The sequence below is a fragment of the Tamandua tetradactyla genome, chromosome 3 (assembly GCF_023851605.1).
Source record: "Tamandua tetradactyla isolate mTamTet1 chromosome 3, mTamTet1.pri, whole genome shotgun sequence".
NCBI lineage: Eukaryota > Metazoa > Chordata > Mammalia > Pilosa > Myrmecophagidae > Tamandua > Tamandua tetradactyla.
The window spans coordinates 144,113,589-144,132,105 of NC_135329.1; the positions used below are offsets into that span (position 1 = coordinate 144,113,589).

Consider the following 18,517-nt stretch of genomic DNA (forward strand, 5'->3'; position numbering starts at 1 on the left):
GGTTAGCAGTTGTTCTATCAGGAGTCCTTGGGATCTGAATATCTGGGACTCCAGAACCATCTGACTGGACAGAAGCAAAAATAGACCATCAGTTCCTTGAGCTCTGCTGTGTCATCTCCTTACCTGTCCTTGCAGCTGCTTCTCTGGGGCTTAGGGCTGATGTCATTATTTTTCCTGGCACCACTGCTTTGCTGTTGCTAAAAAGCACTTTCATTTTTCTTTAAAAATATGGAGCGCTTCACGAATTTGCACGTCATCCTTGCACAGGGACCATGCTAATCTTCTCTGCATCATTTCAATTTTAGTATATGTGCTGCCAAAGCAAGCACTAAATAGCACTTTTAAAAGTAGCAGTTTTTAGGATAGAAACTCTGGGACTCTTGATAAAAAGAGTGGGTACCACTCAGGTATTTCACACTTGTTCTTTTTCGTTTTCTCCTAGGCCTCAGGCACCTTTCCTGTCCCCTGGTCATGTGGTAGAGAAGATCCAGGCTGATCCATTTCAATAAGGTCTCCTGGACATTTCATTTCCATTTTGGTTTCCATCCTATCTGAAGGTTGAATTAATCACATCATTCTAAATTCAAAAGATCTATAGAGTTTGCATTACTGAGCTGGCAACATTTTGATTATGCATGAAATATGAGCATGATTATCCCAGCAATGCTTCTTTAATATTGAGATTTTCACTGGAATAGATTTGTTGCTGAACCCACATGTGCTCACTTCTCGTTTTATGGCAGGTGTCAGACTCGGGTACCCACTCTGCTGGGCCACAAGGCCCTCCCTTGGGCCCTGAGCCATTCAAAAGGTGCATTGTTAGGATTTGTGCCAGGTACTAGCTGCACACCCTTCCTTCCGGGAGTGTAAATCCAGACCCACTCTGTCCCAAGATGGTAGCCACCAACCACATGTTTGAGCATTTGAAATGTGACTAATCCAAATGGAGATATGCCACCAAGTATAAGATAGACAACACATTTCAAAGACAGTGCAAAAACAAACTTAAAAAAAATCTTGAAAAATTGTTTTATATAGATGACATGATGAAATCATAATATTTTATATATATATATGGGCTACCTAAAATATATTATTAAAATTAATTTTACCTGTTTCATTTTACTTTTCAAATGAGGCTACTAGGAAATTTAACATTACATATATGGCTCATATTTTATTTCTCTTGGAAAGCATAGCTCTGAGTAAATGAGGATTGTAGAACAGGGTAATAAGGGCTGGGATAAGGAAGAAGAGAGCACTATAGGTACAGTTCGAAGGAGCCCTAAATCAGTCGTGGGAGACAGGGAAAGGCTTCAGGGAGGCAGTGACATCCAATTGAGACCCCAAAGATGAATAAGAATGAGGAGAAGAGCTGGCATAGGGTGTTCAAGATGAGAGAATATGGTGTATCTGGGGACTTGTAAGCAGTCCAGTAGCTGAGTGTGAGGGGAAGGGGGCAAAAACAGGCTGGAGAGGAAGGGAGGAGTCAGAATGCAGGGAGGGCCTGACTCGACTTCTTTCTACGAGAAAGAGCTCAGTTCTCCTTTTCCTGGAACTGGAATTGGAGGTGTTAGAGATGAATGCACACTGATTTCCTTTCTACCTTTCTACCTAGATGTTAGAGATGGGGGTGCAGTGCTCAGCAGCAGCCTGAGGGCGAGAAAAGCATTGAAATTTTTGCCCCTTTTGCCAGATGTAGAGCTGATAATTAGAACAGTTCTTCCCAACGAGATTATATAGATGAAGGTGCATTGTAAATGTAACACCCTATATAAACATTAGTTAATTAATTATGTTTACTTGTACTTTGACCTTACTATAATAATACTGGAATTGTAAATTCTATCCATGGGAAAGTTGTTGCGCTTGCTTCAGACTAGCCTGTTTTCTTTTAGAAGAGGGAATTTTCAATAACTATTGTAATAAGGATGACAGCAATGATAATCCTTTTTTAAAGCAGAAGAATCTGAAGACACTAACAGTTCTGACCTTGAAGTCTCAGAATTTTATAGGAACAGTGCCCCCCAGGTCATAAATCAAGGATATTACCCCATTTTACCTTCTTCTAGGGTGCAATGCATCCGGAAGTTAAAAGCTCAAAGATTTATACATGAAAGAACCATCAGAATCTCTCTGATCTTGCACAGCACAAGATGGATATTATCACCAAAATTCTAAAAGAAAGCAATAAACTAAATGCTTGGCTTGGAATTTTCAGGAAGTTTCACTTCTGTGTGTGGTTTTGCTTTGCTCTTAACACACTGTAAAATTGCTAGCATCTGAGGCTTTACTTATCTGGAAGCAGTTCGTTTGCACATTGCTTTCTTTGCCTTTGGGGTTTCTCTACGATTGGAGGAATGGCAGGAGTTGTCCAGAGCAAACGTTTTTCCACAGATAAATGTCCTTTGACTCCTAAAGTCTTCCACCTACAATAAGGGAGACTCTCCAAGGAAGGTGGAGTTTTTGGACACTTGTTCATTCACTCCTATTATGGTGCCAGGGACTACTAGTTCAGAGAATATTATAATGAAGGATAAAGAAGGAGTCCATACTTGGGTTGAGCTCTTAATCAGGTCAGGGAGAGGGATATATAAGCAAATAAGTCTGCCAAAATGTAGTTTAGTGTTACCGTAAAAGTATGTACACAGAGAGCCCAAGGCCCAGGGGAGGAAGACATTAATTTCGTCTTGATGAGGAGGGAAAAGGCAGGAGAGCTTTTACTAAGAGGTGACATATGAGATAGGTCTGGACCACAGGCAGAAGGCGAAGTAGGTAAGAAAGATATTCTGAGTGGTGTGAAAGCACATGGCCTGTGGGTTGGCATGGGAGGTATGAAAGTGATGAGACTGGACAGGGAGGCATTGGAAGAGCTGGGAGGGAGTTTGTGCTTCTTCCAGGAGAGACAAGATCTTGCCTGCTTTATGAAGAACCCAGCAGTGGTGAAGCCTTCATTGGTGGGGGAAGGTCTATTCAATAGCCCCAGAGTCCAGGTGAATTGGAAATCTACAACTCTGCAATTTCTTTCTCTCCTGTCTGGAAAAATGTCCAGTCAGCCTCTGGGACCACCAGGTAAAGGTGGAACTATCTTAGAGAAGAATAAACCTGTAGCTCCTTCCTCAGGGAGCCATGAGGCTTCTGCAAACCAACGGCCTGCTAAGGATGAATTTCTCCTCTTGTCCACACTCCTGATTTAGAAAGAGCTTTTGTCACCATGTGGAGATGGCTCATGGAGTCTCAGCACCCGGCCCGTGGGGCAGGGTTGCCTGGCTGGCGGTGTGAGAGCCCCAGCCCTTGCCTCGCACCTGTGCTTTGGGGGCTGGGTGGGAGGCCGAACCCTCTGCTTGGTGCTGCCTTCAGGACCACTGCAGAGTGGCATGAATCTTGGTGAAATGTGAAGTTTCCGTTGGCCACCTGCCACTATTCCCACTGCACACTGATGCCCCACCCTGAGGCAGGATGCTCCGCCCTGCAGAGCGGTTGGGAGTGATAAATGCATTTGTTTTTGAATTAAAACCTTTCCTAGCCCTGGGAGAACATGCATCTGCAGCCCGCCTGGCCTGGCAGCTCTCCCCTGCTCTGGTTTCCACATAACACAGAGCTCTGGATAATGATTACACTGGCCTGCTGGAGCCCAATCTCCCAAGGGCGAAGGCGCTAAGATGAAGGGCCCTCAGGCTGGCGTGTCATCATCAAAGGTACCCTAATTACACCACCCTAGGTAATCAAAACTCCAGCCCTACCCTGCCCCTCATTCCCTTATTGTGGCAATATGCTTTGCTTACCTTAGCACTGTGTGTGGCTGTGGGTCAGGTCACCCTGGGGTGTACCTAGGATGGAGGCTGGGCACTTACTTACTCAGGCAGTAAAGCAACATGTGTCTCACTCTTTACCTGCTTAGCAAAGTTGAGCAATCCGGGACCTTTATAAAGGCTCCAGAGGCTTCTGTGAACTCCAAACTCAGAAGCAGTCCTGATTGTAGGATTGCCCCTGGCTGGAACAGGTTTGCCTAGAGAGGTCAGCCAGAAGCATAGGGGCTGGGGCTTGCACTATAAACATCCTTGTGCAACAGGTCCATAGACAGATACTTGAGAATCAAACTGCCTGGGCTGAGTGCTCTACTTATGGGAGCAGCAGGAGACTATCGTTTTATTTTAAACTACATTGCATGGTCATGACCAATACCAAAATTGTCTTTGGTTGATACATTTTGGCTAGTTTCTGGAGAGAAATGAAGTTATTGACAATCATTTTGCTAGTCATTGTATCAAGCTGGAAATATATATTTGCCTTCCATTAAAAATAAAACCAAAAAGTCTACCCCCTTGGTTTTCTAAGTCAGGGTTGTTCTGTTTAAGTATGATATCTTAAGGAGGGCCTGAGGGCCACGAATTTACTGAATCAACAAACAGGATAACACTGCAGTTGAGAAAGTTCACACTGACTAGATCTAGATCCTGCCAAAGCTGTGTGACCTCGGGCAGTTACCTTACCTCCTCTGCCTTCAGTTTCCTCATCTGTATAAAAGAGACTCAAATATGACTTACTTCCTAATGTCATTGTGCAGATTTAAAGTAAACCCGGAAGTGCTGATACCAGAGAAAACATGGATGCATCTTGAAGACATGTTGAGTGAAATAAACCAGACACAAAAGAACACATACTGTGTGCGCTCACTCATATGAAGTAATTAGAAAAAGTAAACTCATGGAGTCAGAATCTGGGCTATAGGGCGGGATGGATGTAGTGAATGGAGAGTTGAGGCTTAAAATGTACAGTTTCTATTTGGGGTGATGGACATGTTTTCGTGATGGAAGCACAGCTTTGTGAATTGTAATTAAACCATAGAATTATATATTTGAATATGGTCAAAAGGGGGAGATTACGTATGTTACTAGAATAAAAAATTAAAAAGAAATTCTACAGGACTGAGCAGCACAAATTGTGAACCTTAATGTAAAGTAAGGACTATGGTTAATAGTTTTTACAATGATATTGTTCATCAGTTGTAACAAAGGTGCTACATGAATGCAAAGTGCTAGTAATAGGGAAAAAAGCGTGCATAAGGGGGGAAATATGAGAACTCTTTGTATTTCCTGCATGGTTTTTCTATAATTCTACAACTTCTCTAATTTCAAAAAAAAAAAAAGTAAACGCAGGTAAAAATATTGAATATATATTTATTAATATTGTTAAGTAACTACTCAGGAGCAGATGAGTAAAATATGGCCCTTATCTATAGGAGTTCCAAATCTAGTGGGGGAAGCAAATATCGACACAAGACTCTAAGCACCTAAACACAGGCATGTATAAGATACGATCAAACTCAAAAGAATCTGATTTCATGGGCTGATCAGGGGAGACTCCACAAAGGAGGCAAGCTTGTTGAGCAGGGCTCTGAGAACCACAGAAGTTGTTAAAAGATAAATTTTTTAAAAGTAAAAAATCATGACTCTCACAGTAGTATAAATTGAGTATCTGTCAAAGATTTTATTTACCTCCCTCAATAATGAGGAAACCAGTAAGATGTTACAAACAGTTCAAAGGAGAATTCAAATAAACACAAATTTATAGGTGATCAGAGATACTGAAAAATATTTATAAATAGATGCAAAACTGGCCAGTACCCACAGGCAATAATCATTTCCGTCACTTTCAGTAGTCTACAGCCTACAGAGTTCTAAAAGAGTTCAAAGACAAGGAAACACAGAGATAACCCAGAAGGGAGCACAAGACAGGACGCCCTGTAATCTTTGTGTATGTATGTGCCCATTTCAATGTTTTTCACAATTTTCCATGACAGAGCAGGTTATTTTATGGGAGAACAAAGGGGAGAGTGGAAGTAGATGAAATGAAGATGGGGCCTGAAACAAAGGCAGGAACCTGATGACCAAGAACCTGGAACACTGCTGGGGAGTCTGAGTTTTATTCTGCAGCCCACAAGTGTGAAGGGATGGGTGGTGCGAGGCTGAAGCTGGAAACTGGACCCAGAGGAAAAGGGAAGAGGCCCTGAGCCAAGGTAATGAGAATGGAGATGAGAGTGAAGAGCACATCTGGATAAGTCAAGTTTCAGGAGGGTGTAGCTATGTGACAAAGTAATCTGAAGAGGCTCTGATTTTCGTTATGCACACTCAAGGGTGTTGTTTTCTGGGAGACCTTCACCGCATCCATTGGAAATGGGGACTACGACTCCTACCCTACTTCTCCGCCAAAGAGGAGGACATTTTGTAGAGATGGCTTTTTTGAGGGAGAATGCACATCTTGATTTTTCTCTCTTGGTTTTCAATATACTCCGGTTCCCAAGGTATACTATGGAAGTGTCTTACTAATCAACTTCGGTCCCTAATCCGGTTGTATCCCTTGATTCTGTGCAGTGTCAGTGGATGTTCATTTTGCTCGTTTTTCTTTGTTTGCCCCTATGTCTTGCCTTCCTTCCCGCCCTCTCCCCCAAGATGCATTCTTCTCCCTCCTCTGCCCTGTGCTAGGAGAAGGCTCACTTCTCCAAATTTTATCGTGACTCCCCTGTCCTCTGTCTTCTGGATGGGTTTGGCACCTGGAATGTGGAAAAAGAGCGGTGGCAGTATTTATATCTCCAGCTCCCTCCCTGCTTTGGTGAGGTTGCAGCTTCACAGTGGCCCTTGGTGACTATAGCCATGGCTGGGCCCAGATCTCAGCCAGGCTCCACAGCATTTTCTCTGCTCTTTGCCTATTCAGGTCCAGAGGTCGTAACAGCTTTTGGCTGGTGCTAAACCATGGGAGACTCACCGTCCTCTTGGTTCCTTAACCCTGCCCACACTTATGAAAAACCCTGCCCATTGCCAAAAGTCTCTTCAAAACTCCCAGCTGAGTGTGCTGTTCATTTGCTGCCAGGACCATGCCTGATACACTATTGTGAAATAGGTGTTTCCCTTGTCCCCTTCCCTTTTCATCTCTCCTTACGACAGTGTTATCTTCCTGGCCTTTACATGCTCTTCCGAGTTGTTTCGTATTGGAACTGCTACTCATGGTAAACTTGGGAGTATGTTTTGTGGAGAGAAGTTTGCATTTTCTCAGCCCATGACTTCTGTAACAGGCAGCACACCAGAGAAAAGGTGGTAGCCGTAAACATACACACATGGTCACATGCTTGAATGGTAATGTCTGTAGTCTGGTGACTTTCCTGGCATTTTGGGCCCTCATTCTTCCATAGACACGTGGGATTCACATCCATGTAGACGTCATCAGCAGGATCTTCAGTTTTGGTGCTAAGTAGACCCACTTGTTTGTGCCAAGCCATAGTTTACTAGAAGGGCTTCCTGCATGCTGAGGAGTGTCACAACCTGACTGCCCCTGCAAGTTGGAAACACAAATATCTCTTTATCCCAGCAGCCCTGTCCTCTCCTCTTCATGTAAGTCTCTGAACAAAGGTTAGCCTGTATTCTTTGGCTGGGTTTCCAAATATCTCCTCTTACCAACACAATGAAAAGATCTCTTCTTAGCTCTGTAGTCTTATTTATTTTCTCCAGTCAAGACAAGACACATCACCAGTTATCATTAGGGGTGATAAAGTGACACTTCAGCAAGGTCATACAGATGGCAGATGTCTATACTGTTAATTTCCTCAGAGTTGAAATTCCAGCATCTGTTCTTTGAAATGGAAGGACACATGTTTTTAAAAAGCCTCTTCGATGTGTACCCCATTCCGGAACTGCTTCTTCACAAACTGTTGCATCATTCGGGTAGATCTGTGGTGGTATGAGAAATCCCACAGCAGTACATTAACGGAGCAAACAATAATAAACTTCTTTTATGCTGTTTGTGTTAAAACAGCTTTTCTAATAGTTTTCAGAAGTAGTTCTAAAACCTCTCTGGTCTATCATAGTTACATTGATCTTGCCTCTATTTACCAGATATATTTTCACTGGCCAGGGCACTCCCCGACCCAAAGTTTACAAAAATATGAGTCAAATACTGAGAAGATAGCACTGGTTACACATGGAATAATTATATATAATTAGTACTAATTAAACATAATTACTAATTACTATAGTTAGTACGAAGGCAGATAGTTTTTATTTTCATATTTTTACTTTCTATTCATGGCAGATGATTCTGACTTTCCATTTTAGTGTTATAAAATCTCCTTGTAAAAAGCAGGGATCGAACGTAAATTTCACAAATACCTTAAAGGTGAAATGACTGAAGCCTGGAAAACCCTGGTCTTTGGAAACACAAATAATTCCGCTCCCCCCGGCCCCCTGCCCCCCGCCACCACCATTAGCAAATAGATCCAACACCCTCTCTCAAATAAAAATTTCAGTGCTATATGAATAAAAGAGGAATAGGAAGAAAAACAGGAGGCTTTTCCCTTTGTCCCGCCGTAATGGGTCTTGAGCCTTAAACGTGGGTCAGCCCTCCCTCGGGCTGAACTCGGCATGGTGCAGGTGCCCTTAGAAGTCCCAGCGCACTCTGCTCCGAGCCTCGCCAGGACTCGGTGGCAGGATTCCCTCGCCAGACTCCAGCAGGCCCCTGGTGAAGGCAGCCCCTCCTCCGGGAGCCGCCGCGCCCCTCACCTGGCCGCTCCTGCGGCCTACGCAGCCGGAGCAGGCAGCCCGGGTGGAGGGGGCGGGAGGCTCTTTTGCAGTCCAGACATGGCCTGGAGTCCAGTCCTGGGCTCAGTCACACTTAATCTCTCTTTCTCTGAGGATATTCTCTGACGGTCATAACTGCTTTCGCCATGAGTTCGTGTGAGGATTAAATAAAATAATTCATGTGAGACACACTGCCTGACACCTAGCAAGCCCCCATAAATGCCATGTTATCTTTTAATAACCTCTGTGTATGTCCACTAAGTGCCATACACGATCCTTGACAATGAAAAAATGGCACTTTCGTGTTGATCTGGAAAACAGAACTAAGCTTTTGGGATCAAGGGTAAATGCATATATACGGTTACATCTTCATTTGAAAAATAATCTTTTTGATGGTTATACAACTCTGTGGTTTTTTGTATAAACTGTCAGAATAATACCTTATATTTGAACAAGTTTTCTGTTTTCATTTGTACTCACAGAAACCCTGAGAAACTGGCAGGGTGGGTATTGATAATCCGTATAGATAAGGAAAGGGAGAGTGAGAGTTTAAGAGGTCTGCTTTAGATCAGCTGGTGCAACAAGAGCTGCTGACTGCTCACCCAGCTTGTCTTCTCTCCTTCTTCCTTGGTAACAGGACGTCTCTTTAAATTGGATAGTAGGAGGTCCAGATAAAAAAGAACATTCCCCAGCCCCTTTTGCTGACAGAGCTGGCCACTATAAGCAGAAGATAGGGGATGATGAGGTTTCCAAGAATGCCCTCTAAAGGAGGTCGATTTATCTGGTAGGTGTGTGCATGTGGGCTTGTGTGTGTGTTAGTTTTCTAGTTATCTAAGCCCTTGTTCGTTTTAAAACAGCCCACTGGGGAATCTGTACTCTGCTGGATGGTCAGGAGTCCACTTTCCAAAAGTGGTTAAAGACCACTGAAATCCTGAATTTCAACTACAGTATTTATTCATTAGCATAAGGGATACTAGAAAGGATTTTCATTTATGAAGTGTTGAGTGGCCAGAAATACTGTAAAGGTACTTCTCCTTTGCATTAATGTGATATTGGAGCCAGCCCCCAGGCCTAACCTCCTTTGGACAAGGGGCTTTGTTGAATTCTGACCCATGCATACCCTTAGACTTAGCCACTGGTGCAACTGGGAGTTTACTGGATTCTGCTCCTGGAGTATATATTGCCACTTCTAATCTACTCAAATGAACTTTTCATTAGAGGTTTGTCAGCTGCTACTTCTCTGAGCTCATGCAAACAGGTGATAGGGCAGCTTATTAATAAATGTTTGTATATGCTGTAGAATTCTAAATGAAATCTGCCTTCATTTTCACACCCTGCCTTGCAGTGAGTTAGTTGGGGAAGAGAATATAGCTTGCACGCCTCTAATCGTTGGGGAACTACCGAAAAATAGCCTGATAACTGTGAATGGCCAAATAGACATTGGTCCACTGTCAACAGATTTGAACAATGTACCTGCTCCACTGGCTGTAAAGGTAGACACTGGCCCAAGCAGAGCCAATAATCAAGTACTTTCTCTTGTGAGTTTGGAATTGAGACTGAAAAATATTAGTTTCAACCTCTGCTTATTGTCAAAACTGAGGTGATGATGTAAATCTGGAAATGGTGGGGAAGCCGTGCGGATGGACAAGGAAGAAAGGCGAGCCGCTGAGAGAGAAGGTGGAGGCACACATGCAGAGGCAGGCGTAAGAGGCCACATGGCCGCGGAAAGAGAGGATGCGAGAGAGCGCACATCTGCAGGGCTGCTTCCTTGGCTCCCACTGACTTTCTAATTCTGGGTGTCAGTTTCTTGGGAACATTTGATCTTTCTGCCCCTGGGGTTCCATGATATACCCCTGTATTCTTATAAATTACTCCTGGTTATTGCTTAAGTGAACTTGGAGTGGTTTCTATCATTTTAAAGAAACTTGAGACAATCTACCGTTACACTGGTATGTATAAATACCATCTAAAAATGTTTGTATATCTATAGGCTCCATTAATATTCCTTCTTCCCAAACTCATTAAAATAACACATGCACACATTGTGCTCACATGCTTAGTTAATTACCACATTGGAACTCCCCACATTCCTAAATGTCTTGTCGGCACTTTTATTTCTTAGGCTCCATAAAAAGAACCATTTTCTAGGTTTTAAGTGGACTTAATAGGAAAAGGTATTGGTAAACTTTCTTTGAGGTGAATTCCCCTTCTTATAACTAAATCAAATTCAAGGAAAAGTTTGCAGCAGATTTCACAAACTGCTCTTGGGCTTATTTCACTCGTTTATCACCCAAAGTGTCAAAAAAAGTGGGGCATTAAGAACAGTTCTATTCACTTCGTCCTTTCTTTATTCAGTAGACATTTCTTGACTGTCCACCATGTGGTATGCTCTGTGTCAGATGCTGTGACTCCACAAGTGAGAGATTCAGTCTCTGTGTTAAATCATATCTCTAGAGGTTCCTTAAATCTAAAGTGCCACTCTCATTCCTCAGTTACATTTTCTGGTTTCCCAGTTTTCCCACACAACCCTCACATCACTCTTACAGGTTCTGTGCTTCCACGTACTCACTCTTTCTTTCTAGACGTTTCAAACTTTTTTTTTTTTTTTGTCTATCTAGAGTCAGGGAATGGTAACCCTCTCTGATTTGGGATTCTTTCTCCAAACATGCCACCCACCAGGAAGTGGTGTTACTTTGGACAGACTAAACACACTTTCACCTTGGCCTCTTCACCCTGGCTCTTCTCTCTGCCAGGAAAGTTCTAGCCGGGTATCTTCACCTTCATCATCCCCTCAGCCCCTTCACATCTTTGCTCAATTGTCAGTTTCTTCTGAGGCCTACCCCTCTCCTAGGTCATCTGTACAATTAGGGGATTGGATTAGATCCTCTTTAAGGTCTCTCGCAGTTCCTAGGGGTTGTGGTGTGGGATGTACTGGGCATCCGGCTATATATTCTGTGGCCAACAGGAAAAATAAGGCAGCCCGGTGCCTCACACAGGTTACTGCTCAATAATGCATGGTCTTCTATTAGTCTACTGAGAGGCAAAACACTACAGGAAAACATTTCACTTCTTTGAATAGTTACTGACTTAAAATGGCATCAGGAAGCTTGAGGCCATTTCAGATTGGAAACTGAGTCAATCATCTAAGTATAAAGAAAGCAAGGGCAGAGATGAGCAAGAATAGCTCCTCCTGAGTTGTGGACTTCAGTTTTCTTTCCTTCTATATTCCTAAAAATAACCAAGCAGAATATATTTTTTTGGTCAGTCTTTTCCTGTTTTGTTCCCTCTCTCCCAAATCATTGCATTTAATTTTTGAGGTTTTTTTTTTTTTTTTTTTTTCACATGGTCCGGCTTTGGGAATCGAACCCGGGTCTCTGGCATGGCAGCTGAGAACTCTGCCTGCTGAGGCTCCATTGCATCGCCCTTGCATTTAACTTTTAATGCTAAAGAATTGACCTTTAATAGAAAATCTGGATTTCACCTGGAACATGGAACATAATCAGAGAAGAATTAGGTCATGCGGCACCAGAACGATAACCTCCTAGCGCATCAAAGCAGCCGTTTTGTGGAACTCAGCTGAAAGGGGGCGGGAGGGGGCGGTGCTGTGTATCTATCCCACTTAGTTATTGTGAAGAATTCTACTTTAACATAGTCAATAAGTTAATTTAATTCTGTTAATGATGACAGTTTACCAAAAAATTAATATGCAGAAGCTTAACCACAATTTTTTTATTAATGTTTTTTTGTTGGTGAAATAAAACGTATATACAGAAAAGCATTAAATTTGTAGGTATGTTTTAACAAGTAATCATAGAGCAGATTTTAAACTTTGGTATGGGTTACACTTTCATGATTTTTCATTTTTTTCTTCTAGCTGTTCCAAGACACTGGAGACACGCAGGAATATCAATGTAATGATTCAGCAGTCATACTCATTCGTTAAATCCCATCTTCTCTGTTATATTCCTTTTTCTCTTTAAATAACATATATACATAAAAGCAATAAATTTCAAAGTACATCACAACAATTAGCTATAGAACAGATTTCAGAGTTTGATATGAATTACAATTCCACAATTTTAGGTTTTTATTTCTAGCTGCTCTAAAGTGTTGGAGGCTAAAAGAAGTATCAGTATCATGATTCAGTACTCATACTCATTTGTTAAACCTGCTTTCTCTGTATAACTCCACCATCACCTTTCATCTTTCTCTCACTCTTTAGGGGTATTTGGGCTATATCCATTCTAACCTTTTCATGTTGGAAGAGGCTATCAATAACATGGGATAGGGGGATGGAACCAGGTGATGTTTTAGAGAGGCTGACCCCTCTGCATTTCAGGACTTATCTAGTCCAGGGACCCATCTGGAGATTTAGATTTTGAAAAGTTACTCTAGCGCATGGAAACTTTGTAGAATCTTATGTAATACCCTAGGTATTCTTTAGTCTTGGCTGGAATGGTCCTGGTTGGGGCTTGGCAAGTTATGATAGGTAGTAATGTCTAACTGAAGCTTGCATAAGAGTGAACTCCAGAGTATCCTCTGAACTCTATTTGAAATCTCTCTGCCACTGATATCTTATTTGTTACACTTCTTTCCCCCCTTTATGTCAGGATGGCATTGTGGATCCCATGGTGCCAGGGCCAGGCTCATCTCTGGGAGTCATCTATCCTCAATTTTTAAATGAGAAAATGAGGCACAGGAAGGTGGGTCTGTTCACCCAAAGCCTCCAGGCCTGGCAGATTGCATGAGTTGAAACTTCCACCTTCAAAGCCCAGGAAACCCTAATGGACTCCATGAGGCAGGCAAATGTCTGCAGAACAAATGTGAAATCTAAAGGGTGGGAGAGAACTTTTGGTTAAACATGGCAGACTGAAGCCACGCTCTTCCAAGACCCACTAAAAATTTCTGTAAAGGAATAAAAAACAGATTCATAGGGAGAGGAGCTACACAGATTTTGAAGTGGCTACAGTTTTGGAAGATGGAAAACAGGAGAGGTGGTGACTGACTTAGCCAATCCGGGTGTGTGTGTGTGTGTGTGTGTGTGTGTGTGTGTGTGTGTGTGTGTGAGAAACCCAAATTCCTACAGAGGGGTATTCTAAGGGGTTGGCTGGTTTCACTCCCCCAATTCCACCCCCAAACAAACAAACAAACGAAAACATAGAAGGCTTGGGTCCTGTGGCAGCAGGATGAATTGAGAAGCTGAGTAGGGGGATTGCTCGGAAGTTCAAACCCCCAAGTGGATCACCTCCCCCCCCCCCATGTAACCAAGCAATTACTCCTCCACCTCCCTTCTTCTGCACCACCTTGCTGGAGGTTTTTCTTCCAGGGATGCTGAGCCAAAAAGACACAAAAGCTCAGGGGACGGGCAGGAGTGACGTTTGGGATGATGGGAGGAGAGTGAGTTAGCGCACTGAATGATGGTTTCCCTTCAATGAGATTCACCAGCCCTGCTCACGTATGTCCAGGCAAATCATCCAATTAAGTTTTTGGACCTTAGTCTTACATTTGAACGCACATCTGGGGACATCTAACTCTGGAGGACAGCTCCCGGCATGAAAAATAGAGACTAAAATCATTCAAGCAGCAAAAAAGATTTAGGAAGAAACAGAAACAAATGCGGGGAACAGAATAAAACCTTGCAACCAGCCCCCTCACACTCAAAAAATTTAATATTCTTAGGGAGATAAGAGATAGTGCTACATCCATTAATCAGAAACTGGATGATTTAATTTAAGAACAATTAAAGAATAAGGAAGATGAGCTCTTAGAAATTAAAAATAGAAGAGCTAAAAAAAAAAATTGGAAGATTTAGAAGATAAAGTGGGAAAATCTCCCAGAAAGACTAACAAAGAGAGAGAGAGTGGATGGGAAAGAAAGGATGAGAAAATTAACGGATTGAGCCAGGAGACCCAACATTCACCTAATAGGAATTCCAGAAAGAGACAGCAGAGAAAATGAAAATGAAAGAATTGGCAAAGAAGTAATATCAGGAAATTTCCCTGTGAATTTGAAAAGACACAAGCCAGGTCATACCACTTTGGAATTTTAGAAACTAAATAAAGAGAAACATTTCCACAGAGGGGTAAAAAACAGGTTCTTTGCAAAGGAACAGAAATTGTAATGGCCCAGTATTTCTCAGTAGCAACCCTGATACCAGAAGACAGAGGAAATAAAATTAGAGTTCATTCTGGCCTCAGAGATGAACAATAGCTAATAATGTAAAACACGGACTGTTGATTCAAACAAAAACAATAATTTAACTATATTGGGAGAATAAAGGTGTGGGTGGGTATATGCAAAACAGGGAGGGGATGTAAGAGTCTTCTACATCATGGCATGTCCATAAACGTTAACCCCAATGGATAAATCAATAACAGTGCAAGCATATTATTTAGAAACCTAGGACAAAGTGTAAAAACAACAGCTAAAAAAGTATTTTTTTTCTTTCCTTTAGAGGGTAGGTCAAGGAAGGGAACAGGGGGCCATCTTTTTCATTACAGGATTTGTATTATTGGACTTTCTAAGCCATGTGCTTGTACTGTATGATAAAACCCAGAGGGGAACCTTGAAAAAGGTCTCATAGCCTTTTTTCAATTCCCTTATCCGATTGCTTTGCCTTCTCCAAGGAGGCAGCCTGACCTAGCTATCTCCTAAACCCTTTATTTTTAGGGGATCTATCGGGGTTTCCCTTGCTTGGAGGTCTGGGCGCTGGTCTCACAGAACAATGCGGTTTACATAACGTAAGGGAAAAGTAAGTCTCTAATATGCCTTTGTGCAGATAAAATACATGAACATTGTTCTTTGTTTACACGGTGCTATTTACACAAAGTTCTTTTCCCTCTGGTGTTTATCTCTTGGCAGGGCTTGTGAGGGGAACGGACTCAGGGGGTGAGGAATGAGTCCCGTTGTTTCCACCCTGGGTGAGGACACCCTGAGCAGGTCTACTGTCCAGTGGAAGCAGGGCCAGCCTGGCCTTTGACGTCCTACTCATTTGTAAGAATGTCATCTTTTTCTTGACATTAACATCAATTTGGATTTGTAAAAATCAATGCAGGATATAAGAAGGAATGAAGTCCTGAAGCAGGGGACAACATGGATGAAGCTTGAGGACATCATACGTTAAATGAAATAAGTCAGACACAAAAGGACGAATATTTTATGATCTCACTGATGTGAACTAACGATTATATAGACATATATTATAGGCATTTTATAGACATAAAATATGGAAGAATATAGGCTACCAGGATATAAAATGAGGCTCAAGAATGGGGAGTGGTTGCTTAGTATGTGCAGAATGGTTAAGTAGGGTGATTTTTTTTTTTTTTTGGTGCATGGTCGGGAATAACTAGGGCGAATTTAAATGTTTGGAAATGGACAGAAGTAACGTTGGCACCTTATTGTGAAAATAATTAATAGTGCTGAATAGTGTTTGAGTGTGGTGGAAAGGGGAAGTTTAGATTCATGTATGTCACCAGAAGAAAAGCTGGAGGTTAAAACAGAGATGTATAACACAGTGGAACTTATGCTGGACAATGTCCATGATTAACTGTACAACACAAAGAAGTTCTTTCATGAACTAGAGCAGCTGTATGACACTATTATAAGGAGTTAATAATAGTGTGGTATATAGGAAAAATATACTTATCACAAACTATGAACTATATCGACCAGTAATATTTTAATATTCTTTCTTCAACAGTAGCAAATGTATTACACCAATATTACAGGTCCAATATTATAATGCGGGAGGAATAAGGAGTATGGGAGGATTAGGGTTTTCTTTTTTATTTTTATTTCTTTTCTGGAGAAAATGTTCTGCCTGTGATTATGGGGCTGTATGCAGAACTATATGATGATACTGTGGGCCAGTGATTGCATACTTTGGGTGGTTTCTATGCTGTGTGAATATATCTCAATAAAATTGCATTAAAAAATCAAAGCAGGGAAGCGCTGCAGGGCGGTGAGAGCGGAGTTCCTCCGGGTGAGCAGCCGCGTGGCTGACCTGGTGCCCTCCGCGGGGTGCGGGGTTCCCTCGCCAGTCCTGGTGGTGTTACTCTTGGGGGCTCCCTCGACCCACAGGCGGCAGAGCGACGTCTGCCTCGTCACAGACGTGACCTGGAAGGAGCTGCTGGAAGGAGATTGGATGATAGAATTTTATGCTCCCTGGTGCTCTGCTTGCGAGAATCTTCAACCAGAATGGAAAGTTCTGCTGAATGGGAGAAGATCTTGAGATCAATGTTGCAAAAGTGCATGTCACAGAGCAGCCAGGGCTGAGTGGACGATTTCTCATAACTGCTTTTCCTACTATTTATCATTATATAAAATGGTGAATTTAGGCGCTATCAGGGCCCAAGAACTAAAAGGACTTCATACGCTTTATAAGTGAAAAAGAGTGGAAGAGCATTGAACCTGTTTCATCCTGGCTTCAGGATCTATTCTGATGAGTAGCATGTCAGCACTCTTTCAGCTATCTCTGTGGATCAGGACTTGCCAGAACTACTTTACTGAAGACCTTGCATTACCAGCTTGGGGATCATGTGCAGTTTTGCTTTAGCAACTCTGCTTTCAAGATTATTTTTAGGACTTTGTGTGGTATTTGTGGCAGATTGCCTTTGTCTTTCAAAAAGGCTCTGACCACAACCATACCCTTCAAAAAAATTATTACCAGAATCTCCACTATTGACAAATGTGGAGGAGCAAAGGCCGATGAAGATGCTTCAGAAGAGGAAGGTGAAAGTAAAGAGAGAGCAAACAACAAAGACTTTCCGCAGAATGCCATGAGACGACGTTTTGTAGGTCCTTCGTTGCCCACAGACAAATACTAATTAATTTTTATAAGTATCTTAATATTATGATTTTGACGAAAACAGAAGATTGATCACTTGTTTTGGAGCAAACTGTGACTTACATTGCAAGGGTCATGCTAGATTGTCATTAGATTGAACAGTCTACTTTCAGAAAATAAAAGTGGCACTAAGTATACAAGTTCGAAATATGATTTAAGAACAGTTTGGTGGTAAAAGTCTGGTACTGAGTAATGAAGTTGGAATATGTTTATTTAACAATAACCTGGTTCAAGTCTGAGTTGAGAATTTATACTACCTAAGTATTGCATTATTGAGATATTTAAAAGATGTACTAACGGATTTATGTTAGGGAAAAATATTTAATTTGATATAATTTTTCTCAGTTTCACTGTGTGAAAAAAAGAGCACGTTTCCCTTTAATGGGAATTTCCCCCATAATCTCAAGAAATGTATATTTCACTGAAAACTCTGTGGTCTTTTAGAGATACAGTCCAAAATTTCTTCATATTTTCAGATTATGCATTAATAAAAACTTTAAATTTATAGTTTTCTATGCATAATGATTAATACAGGATATGATACTGATTTAGGGAGTTTTTATAACTCCATGGTTATTGTCTTAATTCCCATAAAGATTGATGATTGCCTTTTTTGTCCTCTCTGTTCAGTGTATTGTTTTTATTTTCCAAATTAGATGATATTTTCCAGGAAATTTTCATTTTTTAGTAAATAGTGCTTTTTTGTTGGTAAAAATTGATAAAGTTTAGTAAGGGATCCTTAAAACTGAAGAACTGGCTACAGACAACTTTAAATTTGGCAAATTGTGGTAGAATGCTCGCCTTCTCTGCAGGAGACTTCTATGCATGCATCTAAAAAATAAAGAGGTAAGTTTGGCAACTCATCTCAGATTTTTATACTTTTCTTTCCATTATTATTATTATTATTATAAGGTGAACATTCCTGATTTTTTACTTGGTATTATGGAAAAGCTTTGATATTTTACATTTCAAAAATTCACAGAAGCTTAAATTAATATAAAATGAAGTTTGCATTCTGTTCAGGAAAATGCATCTTATAGTGGATGTTTTCAATGGATTTTTGTCTCCATGTACGGAAAATTCTTACTGATTCTATGTA

At 41.5% G+C, this 18,517-nt stretch overlaps 1 non-coding gene and 1 pseudogene across 1 annotated transcript; one reads left to right on the forward strand and one right to left on the reverse strand.

Moving 5' to 3' along the window:
* Nucleotides 1-222: 222 nt before the first annotated feature.
* LOC143678413 (U6 spliceosomal RNA) lies at nt 223-329 on the reverse strand. Its single transcript, XR_013173224.1, has one exon. It is a non-coding gene; the product is annotated as a U6 spliceosomal RNA (small nuclear RNA).
* Nucleotides 330-8,414: 8,085 nt separating this feature from the next.
* LOC143675784 (thioredoxin-related transmembrane protein 1 pseudogene) lies at nt 8,415-17,460 on the forward strand (annotated as a pseudogene).
* Nucleotides 17,461-18,517: the final 1,057 nt, after the last annotated feature.